Raw genomic sequence first — 19,969 nt, forward strand, 5'->3', positions numbered from 1 at the left:
ATCTTTCGTATTTAGGCGTAGCACGGCTCGGTTGACAATACGTGACGTTCATGGTGCTCTTCGCCAGTTAGCTGCAGGTCGGCCACGCGACAACATAATCGCACGAATCCTAAGTGCACTGGTGGTATCAACAACATGTTTTGCAAAGCATCCCATGAATAAAAAGACACTGCAATCAAGAAGCCTACGTCGATCGAGCAGCCGCTCCCTGCCAGCATCGCCTGTCTACATTCCCGTGTGCTCTGTACAGTGTGAGGGATGTGTTGAAGAACACAGATATCATTTACGTCAGCGGTATAGACCGCATAAGCCACTGCCGTCCTAAAAATTGCGGCCCCCGCGTCTGTTTTGGAGTGGTCAACTTACGATTATTTAAATATTGGGCCTTTTTCTGGAAATGACGGGTGGTTTCAGACGCAGTTCGATATGGGCTTCCAGAATATCAAGTCGACGTACCCCCGAAGGTGACGTTTAACGATAACGTTGTAGAAAGCACTGTTCGATGTCCGGATAACAAAATAATGGCAGAAATCGATGCGCAGAAACTGTTGTTGAAATACGACACCATTTAGGAGTCTATTGCGGAGGCGAAAACAGTGGCGAACGTAGCATGCTCGCGATTGAGATCATAAATGTGTATCAAAAAAGTGTATTTACGTATGTAAGCAAATGTGTTTATACTTATCGAAGAGCGGTGAAGATTGGTGCGGTTTCCGTCGATGGCGTAATCGACAAAGAAAATTTTGGCGAGGTTTTAAATAATATATATGTGAGTCAATAAGCTTTTTTGACAGTACGCTTCGTGTGTGTGTCGCTTTCTTCATGGTGTCATGCGCTTACAATGACTGATTACTTGAGTCCCGGTTTGACGTCTCGGGTATTCGTATGTGACTGGAATTGGAATGTGACTGAACCTGGTTGTCGTATTTCATTGCTGCTACTTCCAGCACACGATCGCCACTGTCATGTATACTCAGTCTGATTATGTTACGGTAATTACTTAATATCGCAAAGCAAAGTAGGCGACTAGCAGCATAAAGGCATAGCAGCAAGCATAGCAGCATAATCAAGTTGTTAGCAGCATGACCAGCAACAGCAAACATGACCAGCTGGAACCAGGCTAAGCCAGAAGCGCCTCGGGGACGCGCGTGTGCACGAAAGAGGACGCACATCTTTGCAGCTCGAAGTTTTACGAAAGTAGAAACAGATGACATTCAGTGTTTTCATCAGCATAGCTACAATGCAACTAGTATGTACGTACAGATGTCACTACCGCGTTCACAAGCAGGCAGCCGACGCGTCACCATGCCAACCACGCCCCCTGAGAATCCGTCACATGCGGCTGGAAGTAGAGTCACTAAATAAGCTACGCTTCAGAGTATATCGACACTGAGTTCCAAAAGCGAGCATGCGCCATCTTGTTTCCGCGCCACGCGCACGCGCACTGCGGATTTTAGCGCAGGATGCCATCTATTGTGCGCGGGTGAAATGATCCTTTCGCTGGCAAGGAGCAGTTGACGGCCATGACCTCACTTTGACATCCTCAGGACGCTCTAGTTGACAATACATGGATTGTCACACAACAGTCACACGTGTTTCTCCATCCCACAGTTAGCATTATGTTGGCCGTCTTTGATCCTCAACTCGGGACGATACCAGTGTGGTGCGGAAACAAGATGGCGCTTCTGCTCTCCCTTGGAAGAGATTTTCTGGAACCAACTAGAAGACGCCCTCGAGCGCGTCCCAGAGCACGGCCCAGGTCCTCTTCTCCCGGCGACCTTGACGATGGAGCGCGCGCGCGGATGTAAGCTTCGAGCAAATGTATGGTCGACATGCCTACGCCGCTGCGGCATGGCTTGTACTACCGCTTGAGCGAGCGCCGCCTACCCTAAGCCTCACAACATCTCAATATTTGAGCCTTTTTTTTAGTATCGAGTATCGTTAAAATATACGATACACTAAAAATGTATTTTCGATACCGATACTCAGATACTCTCATTTTTGGCACGCGATACCTAATACCGATACATAAAATGTATCGAACGATAGTATCGAAGGTACATGTATCTTCGATACTGCCAATGACTGAGGCCTGTCTTTAGCGCGGCCCCTCAGCTTCTCTCTTTCTCCTCGTGCACGTAGAACGGTCTCATTGGATCGCTTTCAAATAAGGCACCACAACAGCTACACGTGTGGTGCACCTTACTTCATAGCGCGCTGCCTATGTCACGTGAGACTGGGAGGTACCGGGTTCGAACACCGGTGCCGGCTGTCCTGTCAGGTTTTTTCCTGGGTTTTCCCTCAGCTGTCATACATATGTCGGCACAGCTCCCTTCGACGTAGGCCCAGGACGCACATTACCCCCCAGAGCGTTAGTCGCAGGGTTGAAAAAAATCCGGATATTTTAAAAAAGATCCTTTCCAGTGGGCGTTTTTGGATGAAACCCGGATATATTTGGAGAATATAGACAAACTTAGAAATGTGACACAGAGTAAAAACAAATGTGTTTTGCTGTTCTTCTTGATTTCGGGTGACCTCTCATAGTTTCGGTTTATGAAACTGCCTCTCCCAGTAACATTGAATGAGTTTTCATTGTTTCCCGAAAGGAAGAGTGCCATGCCCACGTCGGTGAATGGTGTAGACGCTACACGCCTCGATTAGCTGTCGTACTTCAGTTACAATGCCTCCAGGAAGCAGAAGAAAGCCTCTCCCTGAGTAAGCAGAACTCGAAGAAAACGGGAAAAAAGTTCAAATCTGAAAAGTTCAAAAAGTCAAGTTAAAAAGCAACAAAGTTAACAAAGTTAGAAGTTAATGTTGCGCGTACCTGGGCTTTTGTAAACAGCCGACACTACAATAAAATAAAGCGGGAGTTTTCCTTGTGACGTTGAATTAAGATTGTCTTCCACATCGCATCTGGACAACATCCCTAAAAAATCCCGATTAAAGTGTGTGGATAAAATATAAAAAAATCCACCGGATAAAATTCATGTGGATTAAATCCAAACAACCCTGGTTAGTCGTGACGTTGGCCAACTCTGTGAGGCCGACAACGGCAAGCTCTTTCAGCATTACCACCACCACCACCACCACCACCACCACCATGGTGAGCCAGAATGACTATTCTAGCCACCATATACCACCATCACCGCCACCACATTGGGGGTGAAAGAGCTCGCCGTTTGTCGACCTCAGCGAGGTGGGCTACGTCACGACTAACACCCTTGGAGAATGTGCGTCCTGGGCCGACTTCTAAGGGAAGTGTGCGGAGATATTTGTGAAAGGCGTCTGAGGAAAACCCCAGGCGGCAGAGACGACACCGGGATCCCCACACCGGGTACCTCGAAGTCTCGACGCGACACCACGCTAACCACTGAGCCACGCGAGCTTCATCTTTTTACCATAGTGTTGTGGCCCCCTTAGCCAGCGTTCACACGGGTCAACTTTTCCCAGCGACAAAGCAACTCGAACCGACGTCTTACGAGCAATTTGGAGTCCGCGTTCACATGTAGCAACTCGGTATCTCCACCTACAAGTAACCTTACGGGGACCGGAGAATGCGGGTTCGAATCGAACTGGTGTAGTGTTTACTTTAGCTGCTGTTTGTCAAATTTTAGTATTTTTTTTGCGCAAGTACATCATTATTACCATCAAAAAATGGCAATTGACATGCTTTCTTTACTTTAGTAAAAAGAAAAAGAGAAGTAATTTCTCAGCGTGTATTGGCATCGAGGCGGAAGACCAGTCACAAGGACTGGCTCCCATACAACTATCTCAACAGGCTAGGACTAAAACTAGAACTAGTGCAATACCAACTCCTGCTTGTGAAATGACGTCACGTTAAGGATTGCTGTTCGTGCTTGTCGTCGCCATGCAACAGACCAAGACTGCGGAGAGTTGCGCACGGGATAACGGCACGAAGGAAAGTAACGCTTCGTAGTGGACAACGTACCTTCCATGCGTTTCTTCGAATAGCACAGACGAAGTTAGTCAGCGTCTTCCGAACTCCACAGCACCAAGGACTGCTCTCTTCCTGTGTCGAACTCTGCGAACACCCGCTCGAACGAGGCTTACAACGTTTGACAGACCCCGAGCGCGACCGCCGTGTACCGCTATGCAGCGCGCTATCCACACTATCTCTACGGCTAAGAGAATGAACAGCCGTCTATCCCGGATTGGAACGGGGGGTTGAAGGAGCGTTTGAATGGTGCTCAAGCGAAACTGTGGAACCCCATACAGCTCCTCAACTATGTGCCACAAAACGTCGGGAACGAGACACTCATGAAAAGCGTGCTGCGCAGTTTCATGGCTAGAACAGAAAGGACAACGAGGCGAGGTGAGACCATAACGATACAAACGCTCCCTGAGTGACAGGACATCGTGCGCAAGTCTCCACTGCAAACTTGTACGACGAGTGTCCAACCATCCTCCAGTAGCGTAGCGCCACGCGATCTGACGCGGAACAGATATGTATTTATTTATTTATTTATACCCTCAGGGCCAAGCAATACAGAGGGGAGTGGTTATATAAGATTAGCAATACACAATTGAAAATTGGCATGATTAATACATATCGCTGAAGACGGGAGGTGGTTCCAGTCCAAACTTATTCGGCGTACAAAAGAGTTAGATAATAAATCGGTCTTGCAGAGCGGTATTCCTACCTTATGTTGATGATCAATACGCGATGAGATAGACCAGGGTGCAGTGAGCAAATGTTCTTTTAGTATTGGATTGTGAAAATAAACAGATAGCTCCGGAGCACCCGTGGGTGCCAGAAATAAGCCCAGCAGGGACACATAGAACCGCCTCACTGACCATGTAGAGATCATTTGATTTGATTGTGGTTTTATTGGCGCATCAGCTACAAAGGCCGTAATGCGCCAAATACCAGTATGTAGAGATCAGCGTCCACGTACGAGGAGTGTTCAAGTGAAACCGGAACTTTCGGTCTCCTGAGTGTACAGATTGCTCGCGCTGCTTTATTTTCGTGATTTTCACTCACGACAGGCCTCCGCGTTCACCACTTGGTGATCCAAAGTTTCTGCAAAACAGAAGACACATGCTGGACAAGATGGTCGACAACGAGGTGAGCGCGCACATCGAACAGCGAATTGTCATGAAGTTTGTCGTGAATGAAGGCGTAAAGGCATCTGAAATTCACAGAAGACTTCAGGCTCAGTATGGCCAGGATACACTTAGCCGCAGCAAAGCGTTTGAGTGGTGCAAACGGTTCCGAGACGGCCGTACATCAGTGCAGGACGATCTCGGCCGGGGTGGCTCAGAGCTCAGTGTCAGAGTTCCTGAGAACATCCAGCTTGTGGAGCACCTGATCCTCAAGGACCGACGGATAACATGTCTCGAACTGGCTTGAAAGACGGACGTTTCTGTGGGAACGTTGAACACTATCATTCATGAACACCACCAGTTTCGGAAAGGATCTCAGTTGTCTCGCGACGTAAACACCCAATTATTATTAGTTTCGGAAAGCCGTGCCTCCTCACCAAAGGAGTCCTCCTCCTAGAGGACAATGCACGCCCGCATACCGCACATCTCACGACACGCACCTTACAGGAACTTGACTGGGAGTTGCTGCCACATCCCCCTTACAGTCAAGACCTCGCCCCCAGCGATTTCCATCTGTTCGGGCCACTGAAGGCGTTCCTTGGGGGCCGCCACTTCAGCTGTGACGACGAAGTCAAGAATGCGGTCCGATCATGGCTGCTACGCGCCGGTAAGGGTTTCTACGCTGCTGACATCCAAGCCCTCGTGAAACGCTGGGACAAGTGCATTAGTGCAGCTGGAGATTACGTTGAAAACTAAAACTAATTTCTCGCCTGTAAGTTCATTTTACTTTTGCGAAAAATGAAAAGTCCCGGTTTGACTTGAACGCTCCTCGTAACTGTCGCGGAGGCGATGGACTGATGACACGTACTGTTTTAAGTGCGGAGCTGTGGACCCTGAGCGCGGCCTATTCTGCTGAAAGAAACATAAGAAACGAATCTCCGGGCCAAGAAGGTAGTGCAAAAGGTCGTGTGCAGGATGGTTAGTCTCACTCAGGGCATCAAAAATGGCCTTTATGCCTAAAGTCAGGCACTTCAATTTTACATGTGGAACTCGCAAGCCACCAATCTCCCGCGACTGGTACAGACGCGCGCGTGACACCCATTCGACACGGTTACCCCATATGAACTGAAAAGCTATACGTGTCACAGTAAGAAAGATCTGACGTGGCGGAAGCGATATGGTACCATGATACCAGTACTTTAAGAACCACGACGCCGCTAGCCGGGTCTTACAAGTAAGTAGAAGAACCAGACCCTTCAATTCACGGAGAACAGGAATGCTACGCTGGTGAATGCGCATCCACGATGATACTGCGATTTCATGACTACTGAAATAGTAGCCCAGAATGCGTCATTCAGTTCTAACACACTCTAAAAAATATAACTCCTTTTTGGGTGTAATTTGACGATACCCTAACTGACTCCCTTTTTGGTGTATATATACACTCTCTGGCAAAACTACACCCCTCAGAAAGGGTGTTCTCTGAACACCTCTTTTGGTGTAATCTAGCGGTACCCTGACTGAGTCCCTTTTTGGTGTATGTCTACACCCCCAGGCAAGACAACACCCTTCCGTAAGGGTGTTATGCCGAGGGCAACAGAAACACAACGGTTAAAATAACAGGCATATTCTTTATTCGGATTACCTATAATACACTACATGCACTGCAATAAGAATTACATAGTCACCGCACAATACAAAACATAAAAGTGTCCACCAACATGTTGACCAAGATGAAGGTATTACGGTGAGGCCAAGAGAAGTCCTGCCTCTGTAGTGAAAGAAAAAATGAACTGTGAAATTCCTTAATCAAATTAAGGGCGAACTACAAATTACATGATAGTTACGCGGATGGCTGAGGCTAGAGAAGAATTAAGAGTATACACAAACACAGCCCTCGTCAAAATACAAGCAGCTCAAGATAGAAAGTAAAGCAATCGATAAATTATTATGATTGAATTTTATTGGCGCAAAAGCAACACAAGCTATAATACGCCAAAACCATGGTAATATTCTGACTAGTTAAAAGTCAGACGATTATACTAAAATAACGTAGAAATTAAGAGGCACACAATCATAGTGTAGTTAAAAAACCAATGTCCCTACAAAGCTGCAATCGGTAAAGGGTCAGCGAAGTGTCGGTAGCGAGACCCGAACCCATACCTCTCTGATTTCTGGTCAAGTGTATTACCAGTTACAACATTCTGACATCGCCAACACACAATCTTACCAGGGCCTTGTTCAGAAAACGCGCACAACCATTGCCTCAGCACATCTGACCGGAAATCAAAGGGTTGTGGCCTTGTGGTTTCATTGCCCGCCTACCTCTTGAGTTGTTGACTTTTGCCTGCTGCTTTACTTGCTAGCACAAATTGCACCAACTTCGTTTGTTACGTATACCCCTTGACTTTGCCTAACGGCCACATGTGACCGTTACAACGCGACGCGCACTGTTCTCTGATCTTATCCGTGCATTCCACTTTAGGTTCAAACATAATCTCAAAATACCCGCTTCAAAGGCACTTCAATCAACCAGACAAGCAGACAAGACAAAATACACCGAGAACACTTACCAAACAGCACGGTGCAGCGAAACGCTCGGACAAGCTACTCGATCCGATGGGCACGGCGCATCTGTTGCTTGCTTGTTAGTTCGAGACCCGGAAGCATAATCCTTGCAGAGCACACTAAACTTAGACGGTCAAATGACCTGTAGTTCACCAAACGACCTCCCCAAAGAACATGAAAACTACCACAGCTAACTCCAACCGCCATAGCTGGAGAACACAGAGACAGTACAGAGAGTAGAGTAAACAGCACACTGTTGCCAGACCTGTCGTAGCGTAGCAAAGCATTAGCAATTTGATGGCCACAACACCTTTTTCACACCAATTCTCGAAATTACACCCTGCAGAGCGGGACATACACATATTACACCCATTTCAGACCAAAAACTGGGTGTATTCTTTCTCTTGAGGGTGTAACAAGGGAATAAAGCAATTGATACACCCCAAATACACCCAAATTACACCTAAAAAGGAGTTTTATTTTTTAGAGTGCAGGTATCCCAAACGGAGACGCACAAGAGGGAACAGAATTGATAAAGAGCACTGCACTCTTATCCCTGTTTATCCGCGCGTTCGGTGCGCTACCGTAGGCATCCAGGATGGATAACACTTGGCCTATCGTGTCCTCACTGCTAAGGATTAAGGATAAGTCATTTGCATATGCAAACAACGCCACGGAACCCGGCAGCTGTAGCATACGACTACGAAGCGAGGTTGTGAGAGCTTCCAATAGCGGGCTAAAGACTATGGCATACAAAGCAGGAGATAAGGCACAACCCTGTCAAATCCCGGATTTGATGGAAAAGGTACCAGACATTCCCGTATTGACTCCAATGCAGGCAAAGGCCTCAGCATAGAGAGCTCTTATCCATGATACCACCGCACGATCAAAACCGACAGCTCGCAACACCCGGTACATGTACTCGTGGTTCACTCTGTCAAAAGCTTTGTTCTGGTCAAAAGAAACCAGCTTTGCCGATTGGTGGCGACTATGAGCCCAATAAATCGCGTATCGCAAAGCCCGAGTGTGAAGCACAAGGGACAGCCCAGGGACGGCGCAGGCCTGTGAAGCAGGGATGAGAGAACCCAGAACTGGAGAAACTCTATTTAGAATTGTAGTAGAAATGATCTTGTAATCTGTATTTAGAAGAGATACCGTTCGGTAGGCATTAGGGTCGCGACTCCGTGTGGGATCTTTGCAAAGCATAGACACTATACTCTGCCTCATGGACGGGCAGAGGAGGCCAGCAGCCAAGCAGCTGTTAAATAACTCGGCCAGTGGGCGTCGAAGTACCCCCCAGAAACACTTATAGAAGAATATTAGTACTGGCATGGCGACGTTTGAGTTACAAACATATGCTATACGTGCAGCCAAAGAGCTCCGGCTATTTTTTTTTCATTTTATACTTCACTGGCTTTGCACTGGGCTTTCAGTGAGTGAGTTATCTCACCCTGACGGGAGGAATCACGTCTTACATGACCTTCTGACGCCATCCACTCAAACGTTGCCTGCCTGCGTACTGTTGATGAGGCCCATGGCTCTCAACCAAAATATCAAATTGTGAGCTGTTTAATTGTGAGAAAGTGTTTGCGGTGTATAGAGCCGACAGAGGATTAAGGGTTGGTGGCGGAGTACTGATCGCTGTATCAGAGTCTTTATTATCTGCTGTTGTTAATGTCCCTACCACGCTGGAGATGCTTTGGGTCTCAGTTGGTTCACATCATAACAAAATCATTGTCGGCGTGTGTTATCGTCCACCATCGTCTGATAATAACTTTGTTGACAATCTACATGACGCACTAAATATTCTCACGACGCGATTTCCGTCTGTACCAGTGTTTCTTCTTGGTGACTTCAATTATCCAGGTATCTTATGGAATGTTGAGCCACCTGGCGTCCCATCATCCAATGATGCTTGCGCTTTTGTTCGCCTGTGTGATGATTTCCATTTTAACCAAATTGTTCTGAACCCGACTCGCGTTACTGCTACTACTTCAAACATTCTTGATTTAGCCCTTACCACAAATCCTGACCTCGCATCACCTGTAGTACATTCCGATGGTTTAAGTGATCACTCATTACTGCATTTCTTTGTACAAACTCACTTACATACCCATAGTACACGCACGAAACTCATTCGCAACTATAAGAAAGCCAATCTCGCAGCTATCAATGATGAACTGTGTAACTTCCTTGATTGCTTCATAGATGGCTTTGATGATCGCTCGGTTGAGTCGAACTGGTTGATGTTCAAGACGAAATTAACGCAACTTATGGATAAGCACGTTCCTGTAAGCGTCATCCGCATACGAAATGAATCACCATGGTACAACCGCACTTTAAAACGACTAAAAAACAAGAAGAAGCGGCTTTATCGTCAAGCCAGAAGAACGTCATCTCCCCAGAAGTGGGAGCAATATACCGCTTCTCTGAACGCTTATAGTGCTGCTCTTAAAAATGCGAAGTCCAATTTTTTTTCAAATCAGTTACCCTCCATGCTAGCCGAATCTCCCAGGAAGTTTTGGAACACGGTAAACCCTAAGAATAAGTTGCAGGTTTCCTTGCTTGATTCAGCTGGCAACCTACAGTCTGACCAGAGGTGCGCAGGCATTTTGAACATGGCTTTTTCTAACTCCTTCAGCTCGGTTTGTAACATACAATGCCCTCCACTCAGTATGCGAAACATACCGCCCATGGACCCCATCATTGTCGATGACGTGGGAATTGGCAAGATCATCGATTCATTACCATTGTCATCCAGTGCGGGCAGTGATTTGATTACTCCAAAACTTCTGAAAAGCACTATTGTCTACTCATCAATTTTTCTCTCTAAAATATTTCAACAATCATTGCTTGAAGGACAAGTTCCTATTGACTGGAAGTTGGGTAAGATCATCCCAATACACAAATCAGGCGACAAACAATCCCCCAATAATTACAGACCTATTTCATTAACATCCGTGCCGTGTAAAGTACTTGAGCATATCATCTACTCTCATTTAGTGCGTCACCTAGAAGAGAATGCTTTTTTCAGCGATTACCAGCACGGGTTTCGCAAATCATTTTCCTGTGAGACGCAACTTGCTTGTTTTGCTCACGATCTCCACATAGCGTTAGATCGGTCCTCAGTTATAGATTGTATTTTCCTTGATTTTAAACGCGCCTTCGACAAGGTTTCGCACCAGTTACTGCTTCATAAGCTCAACTTCCTCAATATTAATCCCCAGGTTCTGGAGTGGATTCGGTCTTTCTTGAGCGATCGGTTCCAATATGTAACGGCTAACAATTACGATTCCAATCTAATCCCAGTCCTTTCCGGTGTTCCCCAGGGTTCGGTGTTGGGCCCACTTCTTTTTCTCATATACATTAACGATTTACCCAACAGCCTTCGTTCAAACATAAAACTGTTCGCTGATGACTGCGTGCTATATCGTGAAATTACGAAGAGTGACGACGCCAGCATTCTCCAATCTGATTTAGACCACGTCCTTGATTGGTGTAACACATGGCGTATGGAGCTCAATATTAATAAATGCAAACACCTTAGAGTTTGCCGCAAAACCTCAAACTATTCAGAGTACAGCATCAACAACACCATACTTGAACACGTTTCATCATATAAATATCTAGGCGTTCATATCACATCGGACTTATCTTGGCGCACGCATATTGAACACATTATCAGTAGTGCCAATCGCACTCTGGGTTACATCAAACGTAATTTTTATCTAGTACCTCTTCATCTAAAGTTAACACTGTACAAAACACTCATTAGACCAAAACTCGAATATGGGGCAGCTATCTGGGACCCTTATCAAGAATCGCTCGTTCACGCTATTGAAGCTGTTCAGAATCGATCAGCACGGTTCATTCTCGGCAATTACAATCGCACCGCTAGTGTATCATCAATGAAAAGTAGCCTCCATATCCCACCTCTGTCTGTGCGCCGTAAATTGAGCCGCCTGAACCTCTTTCATAAAATCTATCACCACAACCCTTCGTTGAAGGAATCGCTCATTCTCCCACCTCATTACATATCGCGTCGCGTCGATAATAGCCAGAAAGTGGGTATTCATCGCTGTGCAACTACAACGTTTTCTGAGTCCTTCATACCTAGAACATCGCTTCAGTGGAACCAACTGCCATCATCATTAACATCAATAACTGACATTACACTCTTCAAGAAATCAGTAGCAATTCATTACTCTGCCAGTGATTAGTTTTGCTAGGCCACCTTGTCTGCGTGTTTTCTTTTTCTTTTTTTTTGCATTTTTATGTTACGATTGAAATTGCCTTGTATGTGCCTGTCGTTTCTTCTTTAGTTTCTTGTCTCACTCCCCTCTGTAAAGCTTATGCCCTGAGGGTACCAAAATAAATAAATAAATAGAATTCAGCAGGAAGACCATGCGAGCCGGGAGACCGACCAGCTCGCAAAGCCTTAACAGGTGCCGTATACTCATCCTGAGTAAATATGGCTGTGCTCAGAACGAAGTCTTTGGGCTCTGGCAAAAAAGTCCGGTGTCCTGCATCAGGAGGTACTACCGACTCGTACAGGGCAGAGAAGTGGTCATAAAAAAGTGAGCGCACGGAGTTAGGCTTTGTCAATACTGACCCATCACTCACCAGTAGCCCCTCGACAGTGTTTCGAGGGCGGCGAAAGTAACGGCCAAGAAGAAGACGAGACCGACCGAGACGGAGCGACTGCGAAGCAGCGAACTGGTCCCAGGCAGGTAACTTCAAAAAGGTAATCCTCCTGAGTACGTCCTAAATAGCCTCGTCGTTTCCAGAGCCCCTCGAACCCGGGTGACGCAAGATAGAGAGTACTTGCCGGAGATTAGTATCTCCTCCCGGCTCTCACGAGCACGTCTTGCCCGCCACTGGCGAAAAAGGCTCGCGGCCCCGAGCTTCGTCTGTTCCCACCATTCTGGCGAAACAACAGAGACAGCGCACTGACTCTCAAGCCACAGTTTGACGTCATTACGTACCTCCGAGTCACTCAACAGGGAAGCAGCCAGCCTCCAACAGCCTGATCCAGCGCGGTAACGCCGAAAGCCACCAAGAACGAAAAGAACCCCTTCATGGTCTGATAAGTCCCAAGAAGGGCAGACAACACACTCGCGCATATGCGAGACGATGCCTAAAGAAACATAAAAAACGATCTATATGGCTATGTGCACCACGAGAGTTCGACCAAGTGGACTGGTACTGCCCATTGTTGAGGTGCAGAAAGGCATCTACAAGTCAAAGCTCGTTAACTAAGCGAGAAAGCTCCACGTTAACTGGTCTACGGGTACTCACATGCCGGTCAATAACGCAGTTGAATTCTCCCGCAACCACAACATTATAGAATTTCCTAAAAAAACAATCAAGGCTCCGAAAAAAGTCTGCACGCTCTCCGCGACGCGCAGGTGCGAACAGGTTAATAAGTAGCAACAAAGTTCCTCTCACGTCTAATTGTAGTGCGAGAACCCGACGTCATTGTCACGGTCGCACCACATTACTCCACCAGAAAAAGAGGGGAAGAGAATCGCTGTCACACCTGATCGATGCGGGAAACCATGGCTAAAAAACGCCCCAATTGTGTGGCCCGCTTCCAGCGCTCTAATGGCACTGGCCGATAAAAGGCGAGTCTCCTGCAGGAGGAGAATATCAACGCGAAAATTATTGGCCCACTGAATAATTGAAAACTGTTTCGGACTCCTGCTAAATCCCCTACAGTTTAGCGTCATACCTTTTAGACACATGAGTAAAAGTGAATGTAACATGTCTATGCCTTCTTTGCCCTCATAGGAGAGGACAGAGCAGAATTCGAAGCCCTCCGCTTGAGACCCTGGCACGTAACCCTACACATGTCTTCCGGACTACTATGACTACTGTTCACGCAAAAACGCACAACTTGTCTTGCAACATCCTCGTTCGCCTGAAGCACTACACTCAGCTGCATCTGCAGGATTTGAACCAATGAATCCACGAACGAAATCCACCACGCCGTCGGAGTCATATGGCAATGCCCCCCTCGCTGACTGGCCGGTGCGCGAGCAACTTCTGAAGTTTTCGGTCGCTGAGCGATCATGAGCAACTCGGGTTGCTAAAGGTTGCCGGTGTGTTGAATCCCACATAAAAGGTACTGGCTGCTCCGCTGAAGGCGAGCAAATTGATTTGTCCAAGAGCCAAGATGGCCAAGACAGATGCAGGCCCCTCCAACGTAGCAAACCTTCATCAAAACGAAGCCGTTAAGAAAAACATGGAAATAGAATACTTTCGTCTACTCATTCTGCGGGTATCTGACGAAGACAAGTCTTCCTTGACTCAAAATCAAGAACACTTCCGCCACCTCGATACACAAGCCGTTCTTGGTACAGTCCATAATCAGCGAAATGAAATGGCAAAGGAGCAGCATATACTAATAGGTTTGTTGAGGTGGACATTCACTACGTAAAGTCGTCGCTCCGATCTCTTCAAGACCGAGTGTTTTGACGGTCAATCGCAAAGCGCCGAAGCATAGCTATCTCTGTAAGAACACGATTGCGAAAGGAATCGATTGACCACCGATGCAGCCAAGATAGAGAACCTCCGATTCTTCCTAATAAACACTGCAAGGAAGTAGCGTGACCTCCGCATTTTGGCCAATGAAGCTGACTCATGGGAATCCTGGAAAGACAGTTTCTCGAAGTCATTCCGAGAAAACACAGTGGATAGATGGAATGAAGCCATCATCTACAAATACTATGCTGGATCAATAACGGATTACTTCTACGACTTCGCTTCTTCAACGCGCATAATGCCGTCTCCGAGATGAGCCTCTGGTTGCACTAGTTATACATTGCCTTCCAAATGACATATGCCAACTCATTAAAGCCCGTGGCCCTCAAGATCACCAGCAGCTGTCACTGTCTTCGAGATTTGGGTACTGAAAGCGGGACATCTTTAGAACCCCCATCAGTCACTCTTCCACCACAACACAGGAATACTACAACTACGAGAAGGGCCCCAGTTCACTATGATTGCACTCACCGACGACAACGCACTACGGCTGTTGCGGAACAAGACGATGAAGAAGGCTACTCGACGGAAATTACAAAACCAAACAGAAACAAAGCATACAAAAAAAAAAAAAAAACGAATAAATGAGGGTCATGGTTTCCCCCCTTCGATACCAACAACAGCCTTATTTGGAGATGATGAATGGAGAGTTTTATTGCCAGGGTCGATACTCTACCTACTACCCCGCAGAAAATGATATGGCCGAGCGGTTGATAGGGGACATCAAGCACTTCATACATTTGTATCCTGAATTTCCAGGAGGATGGCGCACTTGCCTGGCAGCTGCTACACAGCACCACAACCGCTCGCATAACAAAGTGACCGGGTGCTCCGCTTACTACGCTTTGCACGGTGAATCGCCCATTCAGTGCAGACACAGAGCTTGAAACAGCAGCCAAACTCCACTTAAGAGAAACTCGCAACACTTCCGCCCAACAGACGAAGTATAGGAGAGCAATGAAAAAATCATTTGATCGCTGTCACAGTTCAAGAATCCCACACGTGCAAGTCGGCGACCTGGTGATGATACGTACAGGCCTTCCTGGCTCTCCACCTACGGGATATCATGGTACAGGTCGGGTATGACGAAGCATCAATTCTGCTGTGCCAATGTTCTGTCGACCTCGCCATTTCGTGTGCCACACCTAAGTGGTGCAGTGCGCTCGGACATTCGGAGTGCCATGCCCGGTGTATTGTATTGTCTCTGTGTACTCCAATGCGAAATAATACGTGCCGGTGATACCGAATACTGCTACAACACCGTGCCAAAAGAACTTGCAGCATTATGCTATGTGGTCAAGTAACCTCTCGAAATTCCCAAAGTAGTACGAATTTTTAAAAATTATTTGCTTATTTCTCCTACAAGACTTCTTTCCGCCATTGTCATGTTGGAGTTACTTTCGTATTGAACAGGAAACGGAAAGAGTGCTGGTGATCGATGTGATGTATCTTGACATACTGGTTCCTCGAAAAATGTAGATGACAGGAAACAACGTTGTGATCGTATACCATGTAACTTTCAAAACTTCGGCCCATATTTTTAGAAGCGACTTTCCTTCTGCCGCTTTCGTTCCTGCACTGTCTTAACGACGGGGTTAATTGCAAACAAACTTTGCATCGACACTGCTACGTACATGTCTTCGTATTGCCCGTTCGCATGTACATAGAGCATGACGTGCTTCTTCCACTTTTCTTGCGGCCGGTTCTCAATACTCATAAGTGGAGCTAGCATACGGGTGAAAACTCACAAACAAGTTCGTAAGATTCGGTACGATGTCGTAGCCTACGACTGTCGTACGCCATCGTCGCAACTCGCGGGGTTCGGTATTCACGAAAGGATCGTTGGGGAGAGGGAGGCCCACGATGGGCAGAAAGAGCAACTGACGCGCTTCCTGAAATGTGAACGCGGGATTCATGAGCGAGGGGGTCCGAGGGAATGTTATTGCTATAGCAACGACGTCAGCTCAACAAATAGGACTCGTTGTATCCCATTCCACGGTGTTTATCAACAAAACCGCGCGGAAATAACAGGGTACTACATATATTGGTACCCTGTTATTTCCGCACTCTAGTATTTTTATGTATGTTTAGTTGGTATTTGCCATTCCGAAACGAGGATATCAGGAATGTGTTACTTCGGCAAAAGTGTTTTGGGACTCTATTTTGGTACTGTGTTATTTGGGTACCTCCTCCAGTTCTCTAAGCAGCACTAAGCAAGACTCCAATGAAGACACCGTAAGCTCATTCGCCTCCAACGATACGTGACACAAGCAAGTAAGCGTGTGGAGGAGTGGAAGAGGGTCACATCCTGCACCCGACGACTCTTCCGTAAACGCATTGGACAAAGCTTTACGAAACAGACGGAGATACAATTAAACGGCAAGCTGCAGAAGAGTCGGACAGATGAGCTATGAATCTGAAAAACAAAACAAAAACAAAAAAATTGTATTGTGCAAACACTTATTCTGAAAGACCCTGACCATTAAAGGGACTAGGAACAGCAAACATATGTCCCCAGGAGGAAATATACCGATTGTTGTATAATAAAGAAAACAATTGGAAATGCATTTCGATGCATGGCACAGTCCCCGGGCACTACTGGACTCCCAGCCAAATTCTTCTGTAGTTTTTGGCCAGTGATTGAAAAACAAAAAAAAGGAATGCAATGAAAAATTGTTACCTTGCTCAGCAAATACATTGCAGAGAGCTCCGCTTTTCGTGCTTATAATAGCCCTGTTGCACTACCAGGCGGCGTTGGGATTTCCCGACACATGCGCCACGGGCGCCCAGACACGAATAACTTCCTAGTTCTCCGACGGTCGGTCGTGCTGCCTGACGTGATTTCTCCGTGTAGGACCTTTCTGCCATTTTTACTGATGTGCAGTACCGTGCAAAATAAATCATATGTTAGTCAACAGACATTTGTTTGATGATGTGAAGTGTAAGTTAGCTAGAACACGACAGCAAGTATGTGTCCTATTAACACGTGAGACTAAAGTTACAGGTATTTTTCCGTTCAGGAGAACGTAAACTTTTACGCACTGAATGGCACGTTCGACATGGCTGCGAACTTGAGCAATGTAGTCATTATCTTGCATCTGCTACTCTCAAAACTGCGCACTAGACATGAAATTGGAGGCATCAGCATTGGATCTTTGTTCTCATTACGGCTTATTCCAGACATTGGCTGATCCAAGGGGGGGGGGGCGGTTGGGCGATCACCCCCGCCCCCCAGGACGTCAGTTTATACATTGGATTTCCCTCTCCCCCCTCCACCACTATACGCGCTCCGGCAAAGAAACCGCTCCCCTCCCAAAAAATCGAGGGCCTTGATCCGCCCCTGATTCCAGAGGGCCCTTTATCAATCGGTACGAGGTCCCTTGGTGAAGTCATCTTAGTAAGCTGCTGTGCTTTTTGTCTGTTCAAAGTCACAACGTACGTGTCATTGTAAAACGTGAAAACTCGTTTCCGTCGTCTGTTATTCCAAAGCTAGAATCACGTTCCTCACATATTTGTTGCCGAACTTAATCACAGCTGCTGTGTGCCAAATGACATGTGAAACGTCTTGTCTGAGTCCTAGATAAAGGTAGCTGGAGTCATTCCATTGAGAATCTTGTAAACATTGATATCACACGGCGAACAGCACTAATCCAACTGTGGCTGCGACACCTTTCGCATGGTTTGGTTGTAAGGCTGTAGAGCAGGGGCGGTCCCAGCGAAGTACTTTGGGTGTGTGTGTGTGTGGGGGGGGGGGGCGACGTCTGCGAGCCTTTAGCCAGTCGCTATCCATTTGGGTGCGAGGGGGGGGAGGTGTTCTGGACACGGGCTCAACCTTTTCTCGCACGAAATCCTATCACTGGTAATCCAATTTAGGTATAGTGCCCAGCACAAAGCCTGTTGTACTCTACCTGGACCGCATTCATGTCGACCTAGCTAGCATCTAGCCGCTCATATGGTACTCGGCAGCTGTTTCCAGTGGATCACTTCTGTCAAACACCTAGCTGGAGCATTCATTCGTTAACATAATTTGGGGGGCACGGTTCCGCATTTAGGTAGAACAATTAAGAGCACATTAAAAATTAGTGACAATAACACACATGCGATAACATATTCCTAGGTGCAAAAAGCGGTTTCGAAAAGCATAGTGGGCTCGCAACCTGCTTCTGCCCAATACAAGTGCCCTTTCAATCACTGAACGATAAAAAAAAGTATAAAAACACTTGTTGGAGTTGAATATAGACCAAAAGCCAGGAAGCATGTTGAAAATAGGGGTATATTACACTGGCTTACACAACAGTAAAACAAAAATACAGGACGTTTCGACGCCTGTACGGGCGTCGTATCAGCGTGAGTACACACGCGAAATGGCCAGACAGAAACGTCTTGTATTTTTGTTTTACTGTTGTGTAAGCCAGCTAATATATCCCTGTTTTCAGTGTGAAAACACGCACACGATCTGTTGTTGCCGTTCATGCACCAAAGAATCTACTGGTTTCCCACTCCTGCTACTGTGTTCGAAAGGTCTAATGGGGAGGTACATTCGCAAGTTCACAACTTGCTGCTATATGCTTTTCTCATTACGCAGAAATTGTGCGTATCACCTTGATTGTTATACGTTTCTTGCCAATCAATTACGACAATGTCTTACCATGTTTATCGCTTAGTGCTCCGATCTTACGTCCAACATTGACGAACCGGGTCTGACGAGGGACGCTCCAGTGTTGTAATCCGAAAGTATACTAGTTGACGGCGCGCGCAAAGCCGACGAACGCGCCACCACCACGTTTCACCCTTTCGTCCAAAGTTGGAAATAGATCAGATAGACTGTCACGCACGCGAGCAAATCGCTGTTTCAGCAGTCCTGCATGTGAAAGCTAGCATGGTTACCAGAGGGTCATTAATATTGAAATCGGACACGGCTTGTTTAACATCTTTGTGACATTTCACAAACAATGTTGGTAAATATTGCTGAGCTTCACTGTACTAAAAGTGAAGGCGCACAAGTTGATACTCCTTATTACTGGAATGGTAGCAGGGTCCCGTCTGTTGTGTGTTGCGGTCAGCGGGAAGGATTGGTATGCTAGACGATGGGAAGTCTTATGAGTAACAAGTTTAGGGGTGCGCCCCCTTCGCTCTCCTTGGGAGTGTCACAGGGAAAGAGACGAAAACTGGACCAGGCTATGCTTTTTTTTGGGGGGGGGGGGGGCGACGGTCCCCCCTGGAACCGCCACTGCTGTAGAGACATGTTTATCTTCTGAATTTCTGTAGCTGTGGCTACAACCTAACGAGAATAACAACTAAATTTTAATATTGCGATGTTTTCGCTCTCGTGCGCTTCTTCCCATTCGCAGGAAAATTACGCAAAAATGTACACATGGGAGGCCGCTGAACTAGGGACTAGTTTGCATGTCTGTCGCTAGCTGGCTCTGCGAAAAACTCCAGCGCAACAAGCCTATTTTTGTACTTTGTACAGACACACCGCATGTCCAGTATTTCGCTACTGGAATGCAGAGTAATGCATTCCAGTAGGCTCAGAAGTACTTGTACCAACCTTCTCACATCACGCAATTTCACATCGCACAAGCAATTTCATGAAATACATGAAATTGCATAGGTACTCTAAAAACGCATCAGATGATTGCAGCATCTGCTGCAGTCTTTGCTTTCGCAACGTGAGTTTTCATGCATCAAGATGGACGAGAAAGCGTGATTGTATGTCTCATTGGTTCACGTCGTTTGTCCTCTAATTTTACTAAGTGGTGTCGTGTTGCTGTTGAGGCTGGGCGTCAGTCGT

This window comes from Ornithodoros turicata, chromosome 2 (assembly GCF_037126465.1).
Source record: "Ornithodoros turicata isolate Travis chromosome 2, ASM3712646v1, whole genome shotgun sequence".
Classification (NCBI taxonomy): Eukaryota; Metazoa; Arthropoda; class Arachnida; order Ixodida; family Argasidae; genus Ornithodoros; species Ornithodoros turicata.